Here is a 20,319-nt window from a genome sequence, read left to right as displayed (position 1 = left end):
CAGCTAATTAATATTCTCTTGTCGGCAGAGGTAAAGAATACGTACATCACCCGGTTTCGGCGTAACAGAAACCCTAACCCTAAGCACTGGGGGGGGGGGGGCTTATTCTATACTTTCGCCTCCCTTGTCACCTCTGACTGAGCAAAATCCTGAAACCCCATCCATCAAGCAATTTAACCATGACCATCCCGCCTATTTTGATTAACATAGCGATATTATCTAAAGTGTCTGTCGCCGCTTTTCGAGGTTCTGGCTGATGTTTCTAGCAATGTATGCGACCATGTAGAAGTTCCATCGCTGTCGTCGATGTCAGACTTTTGCTTCTTGTTTTGTTTCTTTTATTGCTGATATTATCGTTGTTGTTGTTGTTGTACAAAGGTGACCAACTGGTCGAGTCTTTAGGATGTCAGATATATTGCTCTGTGGTAATCGTTCCAATTGTCTGCGTTCTGAGTTCAAATCACATCGAGGTCAACTTTAACGTGTAGCCTTCGGGGGTCAATAAACAATATGTCAGTAGAGTCGATTCTTCTTCTTCTTCTTCTTCTTCTTCTTCTTCTTCTTCTTCTTCTTCTTCTTCTTCTCTTCTTCTTCTTCTTCTTCTTCTTCTTCTTCTCCTTCTTCTTCTTCTTCTTCTCCTTCTTCTTCTTCTTCTCCTTCTTCTTCTTCTTCTTCTTCTTCTTCTTCTTCTCCTCTCTCTCTCTCAGATATTTGTTGTGGTCACATCTGGACGGAGATGCTTTGTCCTCTCCAAAAGTGCACATGACTCTCTGCACATCATAACGGCTCTTCATTGACTCGGTCAAGTGTTGAGGTCCCCAGACAAGAAACACAACCCTAATCAAGCCTGATTAAAGGGTTAAACTTATAGTGAAAAGAAATACAACCGTGACCATCCTATCACTTTTGGAGATGGCGACGACTATATTGTCTCTTTTTACCCCTTTTTACACGAAGATTCCTAAATGATATCAGTAACATGTAGCTGGTATTTCTAGCAGGTCATACACTCACAATGTCGATACGTTATATATATAATTATAGTTTTCGGACCTTGTGCCTAGAGTAGAAAAGAATATATGATTATAGTTTTGTTTTTCTGTTCGTTATTGTTGCATTTATTGTCATTAGCGAGTCGGAAAAATGATTTGCGATATTCCTTCTGGCTCTTTGCGTTCTGAGTTCAAATCCCACCTAGGTCACCATTGCCTCTCATCCTTTCGCGATCAATAGACTAAAGTATCAGTCAAATACTGAGGTCGGTATCATCGACTAATCCCTTGCCCTCGCATTTTTTTCGTCATATTTCTTTAATATACGATGCCTTACACTTGTTACACATTTTCGTTTCCCGTTTTTCACACCGGGTGCGGATCTAGATATTAACCGAATTCCTGTCTCGTGCCTAAATTACTGTTGTTAATGTTGTTGCTATATGCGTTGCTACAACAACAATTAGTGTGATTACGATTGATCTCGCAATGGTCGTTGTCTCTGAGTTCAATGCAGGTTACAATCAACCGAGCCCTCGTGAGCCAACACAATAAGAATCTTTATCGAGTTTCATTAATTCGTTAATACATCACCAAATTATGGTCACAAGTTCGTGTATGGTGTACAGCTTTCTTCAGATCGAGGGGCAACAGAAACTTCATTCACCTGTTATTGATTTGTTTCATTAATGTAATTTGTGAAAAAGAACATCATCGATTATTTTCTTCATTGGGCCCTCAACGGTTGAAGGAGATGCAGCGGTGCCGTCGTGAAATATTGCTTATCATGCACAGTTATCAAACATGGTCGAACCCTTACCTCTACGTGACTGATAACAGCTGATTTCTAAGGCAGAGAGAGAGAGAGAGAGAACTCCTAAAGAATACAAAGCAAAGTTAAAAGTAAGTTACCTCTGCAAGATTTGAACTCAGAACGGAGAGAATAGGAACAAAAACCTCGGTAATGTCTTCCGGTGTCTACTGCCGAGTTCAGTAATTAAGTTCCACTAAACCTTCCCGCACGCATAACATTGATATTGCCATTCGGAATGTCTCTTTGGTATTTATTCCATGGACCACTGGTTATGTTTACAACCTTTTCGTTCCTAATTTCTTGAATATCTTTTGCGGATTTCAGTGTCACTGTTTTACAGACTTAGTCAACGTAACCTTTTAGAAAGTAACTCTGGAGTATTTGTCAAACCCAGACTCCATACTGATGCCACAACTCTAACACGAAGCACCAGGAAGATTTTAAAGATGGGTCTTCGGGAATGATCTTTAATTTATATCTCAAACCATAATAGTCTAGATTCGGCCTTGCAAACATGGCACCTTAGTCACGTGTCTACCAGTATGAGCATGGGGCGACCAATGCCTTGAGAATGGGATTTAATAGGTAGAAGCTAAAATAAATGGCTAATTATAGTCGCTCTCATAATGTCATGTAATTACTGTCTGGGATTAAGAACTGAAGAGAAGTGGCTAAAGCGAATCTCTTCGGATGAATTTGGTTTTTATATGGTCTTCCGATGAAAGGCAGATTCCTTGTGAATGTCCTACGATTTCAAACCGTTCACATTTACTTTCTTTTAGGTTACTTTTCTTAAATCCTATAATTCTACTATCCACAAATGCCGCTCGCGGCCATATAACCTGACCGAATATTATACACGTTCTGTTGGTGTATACTATTTATGAACGTTATGTTGTTTACCAGTGTATGGTCATGACAAACACACGAGCCTTTTGTAGCCCTTCACTTCTTCAAGTAGCCACTATTTTTGTTGAAGTGTTAACACCATCTTATTTCTTGCTACAAAGCAACGTAGTATTGCAGTTTCTCTTGCTTTTGTTATGGCAAATAATTTTCTTTGCGCCAGTCGTTCCGATATTTGAGATGGCCACGGTATCATTCTGTTGAATCATTTTGGGCATTTATTGATGTAAGACATGCAGTTTTACCTAGCAACTTTGGATTTTATTCGCTCCAGTTGGTTTCCAATTACCATTTTCCTGATATGGTTACCATTATATTTTTCTTTGAGACATCTTCTCATTCTTTTGGTGCCACTTCATTAGATTTTTCACTTGTTCCCTGTTTGAATTCATTTGCTTTGTAGGGATAATCTAATTTCCATATTTTTCTCAAAAACATTCCCTCTTTTATTTTTACATACTGGATTCTTCCCACTTCGTGTTTTCTTATTTCCTTTCCTCTAAATACTTATCTTGTCTTTTCATCAAGTTTTGTTTATAAAATCACTGTATTTTCTACACTTCAGATTTATTAAATTGAATTAAAATTTTCGTGATTTTAAAATTCAGGCATCTTGAATTTTAAAATTTTCTATTTAACTTCACTGCTTTGTAGGATGACAGAATCGTGTTTCGCATGTATCTATTTTAGTTACATCTTTTTCCTTTCGTGATATATCATCTGTTGGAAGGCGGCAAGCTTGCAGAAATGTTAGAATAGCTTTACATTCTGAGTTCAAATTCTGCCGAGGTCAACTTTGCCTTTCATCCTTGCGGGATCGATCTAATCGACTGGTCCCCTCCCTCAAAATTTCGGCCCTTGTGCTTAGAGTAGAAAAGAGATATCAGCTGTTGGTTCAAAACAAGGATTGTTCTAGACGTTTCTCCTGTATTCGACACCAATTGTTCTCGATACTACGCTCACATGACATACAACACTTTAAGACAGTAGCTATTTATTCGCTTATGATTTCTAATGAACTCTTACTTTGATAAAGACTCTCTTACATTTCTATTTATCGTTCTAAGACAATTTGCTGGTTTCTAGTCTGTCTCCAATTTGTTATAAGTTTTATCTCTTCAAACATTTTGTTCCCACAATATTTTCTACCTCACCGCATTTTCCATTCACTGCTGTTGACATTAAGACATTTTTTCCAATTATAGGATCTCGTCGGTTTGAACAGCAGTTTTTTCTAGCGGTGTCATATGAAATTGTCACCCATAATTATGACCCTAGTATCGATCTATTGCATTTCAATCTGTTTTAGGGTTAGGGTTAGGGGTGGGGGAAGGGTATCTTTTTTTCTTCACAAATGTAAATAAACCCAATCTGTTTCTTAAACGAGGGACATTTTCATACGGCACAGAATGCTTTTTACCTCAAATACGTCAGTGATTGGTTGAAATTGCAGAAATTGAAGAAAAAAAACAACAAATATCTTACAAAATATAGAATTTTCTCAATAAAGCCAAGAGAAAAAGATGTTTTATAAACACATTCTACCAGTATACGAAGTTTTAAATTTTTTAGTTACCTAGAAATTATGTTAAAAACTGCCGTTCAAACCGAAAAGATCCCAGTTATATGTACTTAGAAGCAGAAATGGCAGTGAACTGGGAGAATCGTTAGCATGCCGGACAAAATGCGTTTCAGCATTTCTTTCGGCTCTTTTCATTCTGATTTCAAATTTCGCTGAAATCGACTTTACCCCTCAGGCTCGATAAATAAAGTACCAGTCGAGTATCAGGGTCGATTTAATCGACTTAACCTCTTCTCCTCAAAAATGCTGGTCTTGTGCCGGGCAAATGGCTGGCAGAATCATCAGAACATTAGGAAAATGGTTTTGCGATAATTCTTATGGATTTTTATGTTTTTAGTTTTGTCTTTCATTCTTCCGGGGTCGATAAAATAGTTTCAATTAAGGGATCTTTTCGGTTTGAACGGCAGTTTTTTCTAGCGGTGTCCTATGAAATTGTCACCCATAATTATGACCCTAGAATCGATCTATTGCATTTCAATCTGTTTTAGGGAAGGGTTAGGGGTGGGGGGAGGGTATCTTTTTTTCTTCACAAATGTAAATAAACCCAATCTGTTTCTTAAACGAGGGATATATTCATACGGCACAGAATGCTTTTTACCTCAATAGACGCAATTGATTGGTTGAAATTGCAGAAATTGAAGAAAAAAACAACAAATATCTTACAAACTATAGAATGTTCTCAATAAAGCCAAGAGAAAAAGATGTTTTATAAACACATTCTACCAGTATACGAAGTTAAACATTTTTTAGTTACCTAGAAATTATGTTAAAAACTGCCGTTCAAACCGAAAAGGTCCCAATTAAGTACTGGGGTCGATGGCTTCATCTGCCTCTCCCCCTTCAAAATTACTGGTCTGATTTATTTAAATCAGTTCCAATTATGAATTAGCAGTTAAAGACAGGACTGACAAAATCTTTTGAGTGTTGGAACAAGTGCTCCTTAGTATTTCTTCTGACCGTTGACGTCCTGAGGCCACCTCCATCTTTCAGATTTTGATATCAGTTTTGTATCAGTCACGTACTTCGGGTTCATGTAATCGAAGAATCCTCTTTTCGGAATATTAAGCCTGTACCCATGTTAAAACCTATTACTATTATAATTATTAGTATTATAATTATTAGTATCCAGTTATTACTAGAATACCAATCAAATACTGGGGTTAAATTTAATCTTCTATATCCGTCCACTTCCCGCATTCTGTTTTTGAAACATTACTTAGTAGAGTTAGGTTTGCAATTGTCTGTCCCGTATTTAATGTTACCTCGTCCCAATTTGGTTGTGGACAATGTTGTTTTTATTTATATTTGTTTGGCTGTTGTTGATATTTATGTTTTCTTGAAGTACAAGCTGTGCTGAATTATCTTCGTTTAGTATTTCTCTCTCTCTCTTTTTTTTTTTTTACTTCAACTAATCATTTTAAATGTATTTCGTCGAACGAATGAAATAATGTTTTTCATTTGAGGGCAAATCTAGGGATTCCCGGTTTATTGATATTAACTAAAGGATTCAGTTTGTCAGAAAAAGGTTTGTTTAATAATCATCAAGGATTCGGTTCTGGGCCCTTTCTCTATAATCTATACGTTTCTATTCTTTTTCTTTAGCTTCAGTAATGAGGTTCTTCTTCATTTTGGCGCACAAGTCACTAACAGGAGTCTACCATTTTCCTTATGAATATATTTAGGCTGGAGAAGGCAGCGAAGTGGAAGAACCATTAACATTCCAGGCACAATGTTTTCTAGCATCTCGTCTGTTTTTACGTTCTGCGTTCAAATTCCGGCGAGGTCAACTTTGCCTTTCATTTTTTGGCGTCTCGTAGATAAAATTAGGTGGGGGGTTGCTGCTTCAGAAAATTTTCAGTCGTTGTTTTAATATTGTGTAAAAGAAAACAAACATATAAAAAGAAAATTTACGCATAAACTTGATCGATTTTAGTGTGTTTAATTTGTTCACTGAACACCGTAGCGAACCCCGCCTTGTTTTTCAAAAATCCCCCTAAATCACAAAATGAGGGGATGGGGGTGGAAGTGTGCCTTATTTTACAAATCCTGGCAGCAACACTGAAGCTGGAAGCAGGATAATAATCTAATTCTACACTTTATCACATTCAAGAATATGAACACGTTTTTAAGCACAACTCATGCGGAGTCAAGAGGAAACACTCCCTTTCACCGGAACATCGGAGTCGGCATTGTTGTTCACGCAGTGTTCTCTCTCTCTAAGAGAGTAAAGGGTTAACGTTTGAAAGAAAATATAATGGAAATCATAAAGCTTTCATGGAAGTGGGGAATGGCTTGCTAAAATTTCACGTGACAGCTGAATAAATGAATTATCTGTAAGACCCTTTACGAAGAAAAAGAAACACGAATAAAAACAGTCAGTATGCCCATATTTGCGGACATGTCAACAACAATTAGCAAAGAAAGAAAGCTTTTTAATTTCTTGAATGGAACTTTTTTCATTCTTGCTATGGATTAAAGGCTGCAGTCACAGAAGAATTCTGTTAAGTTAAATAACCATTCAAGCAGTTAGCTTTTATATTTAAACTAAAAGGAAATGAAGAATTGGCAACTAGTGAAGAGTTAAATGCAAGTCGGAGATGATTCTATCGTCTTAAGGAACATTCGAGACTACAGAAGGCAAAAATTATAGGAGAATGTGTAATAATGGATAAAAATGGCTGGGAAAAAATTTTGATAAATTATGAAAAAGACACAAAAAAAGAAAAAAACACACACACACAAAAAAAATACAGCTTGAAGGATGTGGGTCGAATTTTTAATTTTGACGCAGATGGATTGTTTTGGGGAGAATGCCCACCTCAACATTTTGGATTGACAGAAATTTTAGAGTAGAAAAGTAGAAAGTTACATTTTCTATTGATTGGTTATGTAGCTGGTGATTGCCAACTTAAGCCTACGGTTGTGTATCGATGTGAAAACCCTAGAGCTGTAATGGGTGATTCAAATCCAGTAATAAGGTGAACAAGCATGATGGTACGGGTTGGCAGAGAATTTATTTACAGAATGATTTACAAACTATTTTTTCCCTCTGCTGAGTGGATCACTCAGGTTAGTAACCTCATCACAGGCTGTAGAGACCTGTTACTCGTACCATGGAAACAATTACTATCTATTTCACGGTCGATTAGTTGGTGAGTAAACCGATTCCTCCACTTGAATAGCTTGCTTCTGTTGTGAGGAGGGTGTTTGGACACCCGGCAGGAGAAACAACAAGACCTGTTGAAGGACTGATGTGTTCCCTGTAGGCCAACGGTCATCCAGATGGGGAGGACAATGACAAAACACCGCAATATCTCTGTCAAGAAAACAATGAGTCAGAACAAAGTAACGCTAAAGCTTCATCTGATGGGAGAATTCGCGCTTAATCGGGAGGACTTTTGCTGTTATCAACGCGCTGCGAAAGTGTGCGACACCGGACAACGACCATGTTGAGCCGAGTGAGGTGAATATAATGACTTGTAGGTTTCTGTTCTCTTACTATTTGGCAATGCACATGGCAAACCATTTTCAGTCATCTGACTTAGATGAACATGTAAAACTTCATTTTATGACTCCCTAATGGAACCAACGGACCAAGTTATAACTGCTACTTTAAAAAACCTTTTTATTTAAAACGAAGTTTTGGCGACGCTATAAAATTTAGAACAGGAGGAAATGCTGTCCGAATCAATATTTTAGAAAATTTATACAATCAGAGATGCAAGCTTGGGCCGAATAAACTGCCAGTCTCATGAGTAACATCAAGTTTTATCGCATTTAGCAAATGGTTATCTGATCTGTATATCTCTTAATCGATTAATCTTAATAATAAATCTACTCCATAAAAGCACCTAATCTTTTCCAAGATCTTAAAAATTTCTAGACGTCGCATGGTGCACCATTACGAGGCTGGATCATTATGCTTTTTTATAACTACTTAAGGTATGGATTCCACATTATTATTCTACACTTTTCTCAAGACCATCTTGTTAGTTATTAATTAATCTTTATCTCCTATGCATATTTTCCTCAATTATTCCTGTCGGGAGTTTTCACAGAATTGTTATTAGTCGAGAGTTTGAGGCGCCGTTTCCTTTTAATTTGATTTTCAGTATTAGGTAGTTTCTTTCTTTTGTTTACCAAAGTGATACTTCCTTTTCAATTCACTCACATTTTCTTGTATCACAATAGTTTCATGAATGACCGTAAACCCGTTTAATCGGTTTCCGCGGACCAGGTTGAACCCTGCTGCTTTCCATTTTCCTGTGGCCGGGTCTCTGGTGCTGTGCCGCCGTTCCACTGTGCCACCCATCCCAGTCCTGATTAAGGTCACACAACTAGCAAGGAAAGTGTGGTATTTAGCAGAATATTAGCTTTAGCCCATCTTTTATACCAAAACAAAATAATGTACATAACACTTACAATCAGTTAAGATCAGAAGCCCTGAGGGTCACTGCCTGGTACTGCATCAGGGCATTATTATTATTATTATTATTATTATTATTATTATTATTATTGAGTGAGAGAGCAGTTCATGCCATCAAAGTGACACTGGGGTAAAATATTATTATTAAGACTCCGCCGGTTACGACGACGAGGGTCCCAGCTGATACGATCAACGGAACAGCTTGCTCGTGAAATTAACGTGCAAATGGCTGAGCATTCCACAGACACGTGTACCCTTAACGTAGTTCTCGGGGATAATCAGCGTGACACAGAGAGTGACAAGGCTGACCCTTTGAAATACAAGTACAACTCATTTTTGCCAGCTGAGTGGACTGGAGCAACGTGAAATAAAGTGTCTTGCTCAAGGACACAACGCGTCGCCGGGAATCGAACTCACAACCTTACGATCATGAGCCGAATGCCCTAACCACTAAGCCACGCGCCCTCACGGGGTAAAATATACGAAGCCCAATATACCCATCATGACTACCCGTCTGATAAGGGTACACCAGGCACATGCATCACAACCATATGTGCGCGACATGGTGATCTCATATCAAGATAAACAGCACATGACCTTGCAGGTGGGGCCCAGTTAGAATTTTCTTCAGGTTGAGTAGCCCATCCCGCTCAAAAGGTCCCTGAATAAGGGTTGTTTAAGGATGTTGAACGAAACATCCATGTTTCCGGAGGTGAATTATTCAAACCCCAAAGAATCCCTCTCAACACATGGCTATGATGCTCCCCCACTACTTCTGCTCATGATCAGAGATGCACATATCGTCAGCCACTAAGGGACATGCTCAACTAGTTAAGGTCAAGCAAATCTGTGGTATTGAGTAGAATATTTGCTGTAGCTCATCTTTTATACCAAGACAAAACAATGTACATGATAACACTTCCAATCAGTTAAGATCACACTTCCAATCAGTTAAGATCTTATTATTATTATTGAGTGAGAGAGCAGTTCATGCCATCAAAGTGACACTGGGGTAAAATATACGAAGCCCAATGTACCCATCATGACTACCCGTCTGATAAAGGTACACCAGGCACATGCATCACAACCATATGTGCGCGACATGGTGATCTCATATCAAGATAAACAGCACATGACCTTGCAGGTGGGGCCCAGTTAGAATTTTCTTCAGGTTGAGTAGCCCATCCCGCTCAAAAGGTCCCTGAATAAGGGTTGTTTAAGGATGTTGAAAGAACCACCCATGTTTCCAGAGGTGAACTATTCAAACCCCAAAGAATCCCTCTCAACACATGGCTATGATGCTCCCCCACTACTTCTGCTCGTGATCAGAGATGCACATATCGTCAGCCACTAAGGGACATGCTCAACTGGTTAAGGTCAAACAACTGACAAGCAAATCTGTGGTATTGAGCAGAATATTTGCTGTAGCCCATCTTTTATACCAAGATAAAGGTACACCAGGCACATGCATCACAACCATATTAATATTATTATTATTATTATTATTATTATTATTATTATTATTATTATTATTATTATTATTATTATTATTATTATTATTATTATCATCATTATCATTATTATTACTACTACTACTACTACTACTACTACTACTACTACTACTACTACTACTACTACTATTATTATTATTATTTTTATCATTATTATTATTATTATCATTATTATTATTTATTATTATCTTTCCTTTAAACTCAGACGTTGTTGAAACTCTTTGATTCTTGCAATTCTTGCATGAGTAGTCAGCCTGCTATCTGTATCCTACGCTACCATGCTAATTCTTCTCTTCAAATATCCAGTAATTTCCTGATATTTATGGCCGCGCCAAGGAGGCAAGCTTTTTGCAACATCCTTACTGGACACCCTATTCCCATTTTCATTATATGTTTTGATACCCCACCCAAGGTTCCAAAACTACTTGGCACTATCTTCACCTTTTTCGTCTTCCACAGTCGGTCTATCTCGTATTTAAGATTGTCTACGTCAGCTTTCTCGCGTTCCTCCTTAAGTATGCGTGGATCAAATTGACATCAGTTTTAGACTACACGTGGTTTACCCTGTCTACCATCATTAAGTCTGGTTTGTTGCACTCAAATACCCGGACCATTTGAATTGGGAAATCTCGCAAGATTTTGCAACTCAATCACTTCGTCGTTTGCGCTTGTATCGTGCCTTACCTCTCTCTCTCTAAACTCCACTGTTTCCGCAATCTCCAATGTAGCACTCTCGCTACCTCATCCTGGCTTCGGGCATGTCTAAGGCATTCATTTACAACAGGGGCAATAGTTTCACCAAATTCATTCTATATCCGGCACAATGGAGATATTTGCTCATTCCTAAGACTCACCCTCCGATTTCTGGTTAAAGCAAGTATAGTACTCTTAGTCTTTTTTTTAAAGCGTTGCTTTCTTTAATCAGTTTTACCTGTATATTCCCCAGGCAACTTCAAGTGTAGCTGCAGGCGATTGTCTGAGCATCTCTTCTTCTTTTTTTAGGAATATGAAGACTTTGTTTCTCTTTTCAAAACAAAATCATTATATATATTATTGAATGTAATTTTCATTGGACAACTCATAAAAAGATCTCAAATAGCGCCAAAGAAAAGGATGTCTTCAATATCTGAAGGGTAGACAATAGAAAAAAAATTTGTTTCGCAAATATTCAAAATTTTATTTACACATCCAAAATAGCTACAACAGATAATTATGCCACACGACAAAGCTAACGCAATAACACTGGTAAACATACTTTTGCTGACTTCGGTTTTGTGGTTGTTTTTAGTTAATTTTGAGATACTGATTTCAAATATGGCCTCCATTTGTTCCTAACACATCAAGTTTTCATTTTAAAGCATACTCCTATTTTTATGATGTACTCTATAAATAATTTACTCGGTCAGGGTACTTATAGCTTCAAACCGTAATTTATACTTGGTCAGGGTAGTTATAGCTTCAAACCGTAATTTGTAATGTCAATCAAATATGAAATGTAGGATAACCTCACCTTTTACTTAATGTCTCCACCAAATCCTTGTAGTTTGCAGCCGTTTCACTCCCCACAAATCCTTTCACAACAGCCACAAATGAATCCCATGCTCTTTTTTCTATGTCAGCCATCAAGGACGACGAGAAATTCTGGCATTTCGTTAACTTTCTGATTTGTGGCCCATCAAAAACACCAGCCGTTATTTTATCATAACTTATCCCAGGATATGTTGTACATGGGAATTTGAAACAGTTACCCTCCACATCAAGAGCTTTGACAAATTACTTTATTAGTCCTAGTTTAATATGGTGGGGTGGGGGAAGATGATTTTCTCTCGCTCAACAAGTGGTTGGAGTATGATATTCATCTCCCCAACAATCAAACTTTTCCTAACTGGCCAGAGTTTGTTCCCAACGTTTGTCTCTCGCTTGGTTAACCCATAAAGACAGGAAACACGGATATTTGTATACTTTCCTTGTTGGCCAAGTAAAAGCTGACCAATTTTAGATCCTCACATATGACCCATTTGTGTTCATCATACTTAAGTTAATCTTGTACACCTTTTTTAATGTGATCATAATTCTCTTTTTAGTGTACAGAGCAACGAATAAGAAGCGCACCAAACAAGTTTCCATTGTAGAATAATACAAATCTTAGACTCTTCTTTGAATTATTTATAAAGAGTCTCCCTTCCCTAGGATGATGCTGTTCAGCACCCATCATGTTTAACAGTCCCGTCACGTGACAACAGTAAACAAAATCTTTTCCAGTTGTAAAGAATGTCAAGAGATCTTTTTCCTTATAAACAGTCACGTTTGTTTCTTTCTGTAACGAATTCTTCCCTTTAATCCTAGAAGCTAACAGTTCTGATTATTCTTTCGACAGTCCTAGATCTCTGACTAAATCATCAAGTTCTGCCTGGTTGAAGTTTCCACATTCTTTGGTTGATGTTTCTACAAAATCTATATCCCTGTCATGTTCACGATTCACATCTGCTTCACAGATACCATCACTCGCATCATCTTGCAGTGAAAGTAGATCCTGAATCCAGATTCGGGTAACTTATTTTCTGTCAGCTTCTCTTGCTATAACTAGAAGTCTTTGTGAAATAGAAGTAGCAATCGTTTACATGGTTCTTTGGCTCAATTGTTTTCTCGTGCCCTTTGTCCATCGGCTTAAATTTTCAACATAGGGATTATATACATTGTGCGGGACCACGATTTATCCTGATCACCAACTTTAATCTTAAAGTAAGCTATGTAGGATCTTTTCACAATGTCACTAACGTTCATTCTTTGACCTGGTACTGTAAAATACCCACATACATAACAAGAGTCAAGGGAATTCAAACATTTCAACCCATAGAATAAAAAAAACAACAACTAGACATGATAGAAAAAAGCTATTGTCCTTTTAAAACTCAGTGACCCCCAAATTACCCGAAAACAGGTCTCAAACATAACTCAGCAGAAAAAAATTAGAATTTGTTGACCAGTGAAATTAATAGAAGAAAATGTCACAAATACCCTAATGAGCAGTTTCAGTAGCAGCGACAGTAACAACAACAACAACAACAATTCCATCCACCTGTTCCTATAACAGCTGGATGACGACAAACCACCAATGAACAGGTAAAAGTTTGGGATCTCTCACAGTTAGAGAAAATCACAAGAATTACAATAAATGACAGTGGAGACCCATTTCTGTGATAGTTGTAATGTTTGTGCCGCAGTACGGTAAAGGGGTCAGAGCAGATTGAAAGAAAGGACGCCTGTGGCTGGAGACAAAAACTGACCTGCAAGTTCTAATGTTCCCCGAAGGCCGCAGAGCGATATTAAAAGTGTACCCGACAGAAGGCGTTGGGTACTGTTTCATGACAAAGTGGAGCTGGGGTCTTTTACATCGACTGGAGTAAAACACACCTTTAATGAGGAAGAAATAATACTTTCTACTATATGCACAAGGCCTGGAATTTTGGGGGAGGGGGATAGTCGATTACATCGACCCCCACTTCCCAGTTTTCAACTCGTATCTATTTTATCGACCCCGAAACGACGAAAGGCAGAGTCGGCCTTGGCGGAATTCGAACTCAGAAGACGGACGAAATTGCTACTGAGCATTTCATCCGGTGTGCCAGTGATTCTGTCTGTTCGTCGCCTTTAATGAGGAAGAAATAAGACATACAAAGTTCGGAATGAAAAACAGAAAAATCACACACAAGCACATACACACACACACGCACACACACACACACACACACACACACACACACACACACCACACACACACACACACACGCAAAAGGTGAGAAGTATCAATTTCTTCTAAATGACAGCAAAGTTCCTCTTGAGAAATATAACGAAGCGAATTCAGAAGACGAAGACGAAGACGAAGACGAAGTTCCTCTTCGCGGTTCGAAAACAAAAAACAGAAAACAAAACACAACCATCGTTAATGTTTAGATTTTTCTTCAAATAATCTTTCTTTGATTATTTTGGCGTTGTATTGTGCTTTTTAAAAGTCTTTCCATGCAAATATGTGTGCATGCGTGCATATGTGTGTATCTGTGTTAATATGTATCTATAAATATAGATACACGTGTCTGTATATCTAAGAAAATGCAGGCCTTGCGCCGAAATTATTATTATTGTTGATGATGATGATGATGATGATCATACGGATGTATTTATATTCCTTAAACCAAGAATAATTAGGGACATCTTGGATAACGAATGTACAAATGTCCAAGAAGGCGGAAATGTTCCACGAACAATTAGGGGCCTGAGTATTGGTATTTTCCGGAACCTGACACTGTTTGTCCTGCAAATATAATTCGTCGATGTCTTCTTAGAATGATTGCATATCATTCCGGTACGATTTGCAAATGTTATGTCGTCCATATGTCTTAAATACCATTCTGTCTTGAATTCAATTGCTAAGTCAGTGGAATTCTCGAAATTTTCACTTCATTTCTACCCAATATTATATTATTTTGACACTGATCTATCGATTACTAGCTGACAGCAGTTATTAACGATGATAGAAGATGATGGTGATGTGAGGTTCTCGCCCTCGCCACGCGTTGATCTAAATGACTCACAAAGTCGTTGCATTCTTCCTTCGGTGAAGTAATTGAATAATCAGAGCGAGGGACAAAATACAAAATCCTCTTAATTTTCAGGATTCAAATCACATCAGCATTTAAACCTAGAATGTAAAATTTGTTTTCGTCCTCGGCATTATTTTCCATATTTTCTTGGTGAGGAATATTGTTGTCATTTAAAAGAAATTCTTCTTCTTTATCTCTTTTTAATGTAGTTATATTTTCTTTTCGTATATTTGTCTGTACTTATAGCTTGGAAGCACTCCGTCGGTTACGACGACGAGGGTTCCGGTTGATCCGATCAAAGGAACAGCCTGCTCTTGAAATTAACGTGTAAGTGGCTGAGCACTCCACAGACACGTGCACCCTTAACGCACGGGGATATTCAGCGTGACACAGAGAGTGTCGGCCCTTTGAAATACAGGTACAACAGAAACAGGAAGTAAGAGAAAGTTGTGGTGAAAGAGTACAGCAGGGATCACCACCATCCCCTGCCGGAGCCTCGTGGAGCTTCAGGTGTTTTCGCTCAATAAACACTCACAACGCCCGGTCTGGGAATCGAAACCGCGATCCAACGACCGCGAGTCCGCTGCCCTAACCACTGGGCCATTGCGCCTCCACACTTATAGCTAATACTAGGTGATTAGAATTTAACCAGGAAGGCTGTAGGTAACGCAAGACAATAGGAATTGGGACTAAATTACGAACGAGACTACCAGTCTAACATGTTCTACAGCCTGACACTTGTGCCGTACTCCAGACTGTATGTGATCAACTGCTTTTTCACTTCTTGTACAAATATCTGCTTTCCTGGTCCGATCTGCCCAGAAGGGATCGGTTGGCCTGCTGATGCTGTGCAGACATGAGCTGAACTTCACACAGTTACTGAGGTCTTTAGTTGCTTGTTAAACACGCTGTAATACAACTGCTGTTCCAGGTCAAAGCCTATACCACCATTGAATAATTGGTAGCTGGGATTTTTTGAAGTAGACACTGTCGTTTACTAGTCCGGCAATGCGACCAGTAAAATGCCACCTCTTGCAGTGAATAAGAGGTTAGAGTCGAATTTAAGGGGTGACGCTTTTGAGGATACTACAGTTGACTTAGAGGAGTTTCGGCTCATGAGACTATGGAAAACCAAAACAAAACGGAACAAACTTAACCTGTTTGTGCTATGGAGATAGGTGATACCTTAACTCCATATGTGTTCTACTGGCACAGAAGTTAAACCGGTTTCCGATAATGTACGAAAAGTGACGGAACCATTATTGAAGTATTCTTTCAGAAAATGAAGAATGCTAACTTTTATAGCGAACAGTCGAAATGTCGAAAAGAGGAGGGTTGAAAGTCCGTGAAGTCACTTGCTAGGATTGTCCTTCGGCAAGGAAGAGGCGAAGAAGGCAGTTTTCTTCTCCCTGACAGTAATTTCAAAACAGGATTTAGTGGCATACGATTTCTCTTGAACTAAAGAAATAAAAAGAGCGGTACCAGCCTCAAGCAAATAGCTGGCGGGGTGGAGTGTGGGCAAGATTTAATTCCTCCTAGAGTTTTGAGGTTTGTTGAACAGAAGTAGACTGGGATTTTGTGGTGATCCATTTCTCTGTTGGCCAAAGTTCCTGCCACATTTTGGGTGGAGACTTATTTGTTTTGATATGAAACTAGCTAAGTAGCCAGTCGTTTCCGGGCAATTTTCACAGGAGAATGTCTTTATTTCAGTTTTATTTTTATTCTATATCAGACCATTTATTCCCTGGCGGACAGAGCTCTTGATCAGGACGGATTTCTGCATTATTTGGGGCAACTTGTAATGTCTCAAACGAAGTTGTTTTTCTATAGATGCATAAAATGCAAACAATTTTCGTACATCCTACTTTTAACATCCAACATAAATGTTGAGTAATTTTTCGTTTCATGTATCTTTTGATTACCATTTAGTGAAAGACTTCCGCTTAGAACGCAGATTTCGAAAATCAAATCCGCTTTTCTCGAAGACCCTTTTAATGATGTACACACAAACACTTTCAGTTATACAGTGGATTATATTTTAAAATTATTGCATCGTGTATGACATGATTTGTCCCATTTTCCCTTTTCTATTGATGGTTGCGAACACCGAAACACGGTTGTTAGGAATTTTTTTTCTAAAAGAAGGTAATATTTTATGCATGTATATATGTGTGTATTATACATACATACATACATACATACATACATATATATATATATATCTATATATATATATATATATATATATATATAATATATATATATATATATTATATATATATATATATATATATATACATATATATATGGAGGCGCAATGGCCCAGTGGTTTGGGCAGCGGACTCGCGGTCGTAGAATCACAGTTCTGATTCCCAGACCGGTCGTTGTGAGTGTTTATTGAGCGAAAACACCTAAAGCTCCACGAGACTCCGGCAGGGGATGGTGGCAAACCCTGCTGTATTCTTTCGCCACAACTTTCTCTCACTCTTTCTTCTGTTGGCCTGCTCGCTTAGCCAGCGGGGTGGCATCATTTGAAGGCTAAAACAATGCGAAGCGCATTGTGACCAGTGATGTGTAGCAACATCTGATAGCCTGGTCGGTCACGGTGATCACAGTGATATATATATATATATATATATATATATATATATATATTATTGGTGTATTTCGGGATAGTGATTCTTCTTTTTTTTTTTTTGCCAAATAACACTCGCTCTATATATTCGTTCTTCACTCGTTCATTACTCTTCTTATTTTAATTCGTGTCCTTTGTTCGGAAATCTTTCGGCACACATCTTCAGCTACTCTTTCCGTCTTCGTGTGTACTGATAGAAGAAGACAATGGACTAAACCCGCCTTGGTCCAATTTAATATAGAGTGTGTATATTTAGAAATAAACTATGATCATCCCGAAATGCAATATCTGTTTCAACACGAGGTTTCACATCAAAAATCTCGCAACACAAATTAATAAACATATATATGATATATATATATGTATATATATACACACACACACACACACATGACTTCCAGCCCTTGAGTCAAACTGCGAATTATTAATAAAGCACACGCCCACTTATATATATATATGAGAGAGGTATACATACATATTAATATTATATATGCATTTGATCTGCCACACGCAAATGTACAGATATATATATATATATATACATACACACACGCACACGCACACCACACACACACACACACACACACACACACACACAACACACATATATATAATATATAATATATATATATATATATATAATAATATATACACACACACACACACACATGACTTCCCCCTTGAGTCAAACTGCGAATTATTAATAAAGCACACGCCCACTTATATATATATATAGAGAGGTATACATACATATTAATTTATATATGCATTTGATCTGCCACACGCAAATGTACAGATATATATATATATATACATACACACACGCACACGCACACACACACAACACACACACACACACACACACACCACACACACACACACCAACATATATATATATATATATACACACACACGCACACGCACACCCACACACACACACACACACAGCACACACACACAATATATATACATACACACACGCACACGCACACACACCAACACACACACACACACACACACACACACATATATATATATATATATTACATACACACACGCACACGCACACACACACCACACACACCACACACCACATATATATTATATATATACAACACACACGCACACGCACACACACACACACCACACACACCCACATATTATATATATAACATACCCCACACGCACACGCACACACACACACACCAACACACACCACCACACACACACATATAATATATATACATACACACAACACAAACACCCACACACACACCACACACACCACAACACACACACTATATATATATACATACACACGCACACGCACACACACACACACACACACACACCACCACACACCACACAACACACACACACCCACACACACACCACAATATATATATATATTATATATATACACGCACATACAATTTTATGGCGATAAGCTTGATTGTTCCGTATAATTAAGCAGGTTTTCATTAGCTTGCAGTGCTGATCTTCTTCAAAGCCGTGATGCATACAAAGCGCAATTTCTGAAAATGTATTAGCGTTGCACTTATTTGCAGTGAGATCTACGTTATGTTTATTGAATATTGCAGACATTTCTTTTGTCTTACTGTAAAGTGAATTCTCTTTTAGTGTGTTTTATTATATTGGAGCAATCGATGTTGAAAATGTGAGACAAAATTCGGGTAATGATCGTGGTGGGGATATAATTTAAGTTGGGATTTATTCACGTAGAATGGTCATTATTCCGTGTTTTGTCATTATTAAGCATTAACTGGACTCTTCTGTTGTTCTTTGTAGAAATATAATTGAAAATTCTCATTGATTCACGATGTGGATTTGTAAAGAGAAATGCGCAGAGAATGAAGGCGAACAACACTCGCGATTTAATGGATACGATATCCATAAATATTTTTATTTCGCTTCTGCCTTGCATATGGGAAAATTTAAACAATAGTGTCTTGAGTTTATAGGTTTCCAGTGAGCCGTCCATATTTACTTCCAACGGCAACATTCAGCAAACCACAGTGATCGGTTTTTCGGTTTCACCGATATTTTTGTCTTTCAGTTATGTACAGAAGCAAAATTGGAAAATAAAATTAGGAAAAAAAAATGGGACTCGTGGCATGAATTTGCATAAGTAAGCCAAAAAAGCTAACATTGTGTTACTTTGTCTTGGGGCCACAACTCTTGATTGAGTAATGAGCGGGGCCATTTTGACACAGAGCGTTGTGCTTGTCATATAAAGTTGACGGACCGATCGAACATATCCCTTAGAAATATGTCGGAGAAATGAGATTAAAATAAAGGTACATGCTCAGAAACTGCTCTATTGGGGACAGTAAGGAGTTTGAAATTGATGACGATGGCGATGATGATGATGGTGGTGGTGATGATGATTCTCAGTTGGAACTTCCTAGAGATTGTTTCAAAATATCTATTTATCTATTTATCAATCTACCTATATCTCTGTCTGTCTGTCTCTCTCTCTGTCTATATATATATATATATATATATATTTAACCCAACATACATATACATACATCTTTTATCTTTTACCTGTTTCAGTCATAAGACTGCGGACATGCTGGAGCACCACCTTGAAATTTTTAGTTGCATGAACCAATCCCAGAACTTATCTTTTAAGCCTGGTACTTATTCTATCGGTCTCTTTTTACGAACTGCTAATTTACGGGGTCGTAAACACGCCGACACCGGTTATCAAGTGTTGATGAGGGGACAAACACATATACAAACACACACACACACACCCATATATATATATATATATATATATATATATATATATACACGGCAGGATTCTTTCAGTTTCCATCTAGCAA

General features: G+C 37.9%; 1 long non-coding RNA gene across 1 annotated transcript in view; it reads right to left on the bottom strand.

Moving 5' to 3' along the window:
- Positions 1–18,507, bottom strand: part of LOC118767899 — a 20,889-nt gene extending 2,382 nt beyond the window's left edge. The window contains exons 1-2 of the long non-coding RNA XR_005003809.1: positions 18,484–18,507; positions 8,263–8,268 (exon numbers count right to left, since the gene is read on the bottom strand). This is a non-coding gene — a long non-coding RNA (uncharacterized LOC118767899). The remainder of the gene's footprint in view (positions 1–8,262; positions 8,269–18,483) is intronic.
- Positions 18,508–20,319: the final 1,812 nt, after the last annotated feature.

The sequence above is a fragment of the Octopus sinensis genome, linkage group LG25 (genome assembly GCF_006345805.1).
Source record: "Octopus sinensis linkage group LG25, ASM634580v1, whole genome shotgun sequence".
NCBI classification, from domain to species: domain Eukaryota; kingdom Metazoa; phylum Mollusca; class Cephalopoda; order Octopoda; family Octopodidae; genus Octopus; species Octopus sinensis.
Note: the sequence above shows the minus strand (reverse complement) of the source record. Positions and strands in the feature narration are given on the sequence as shown.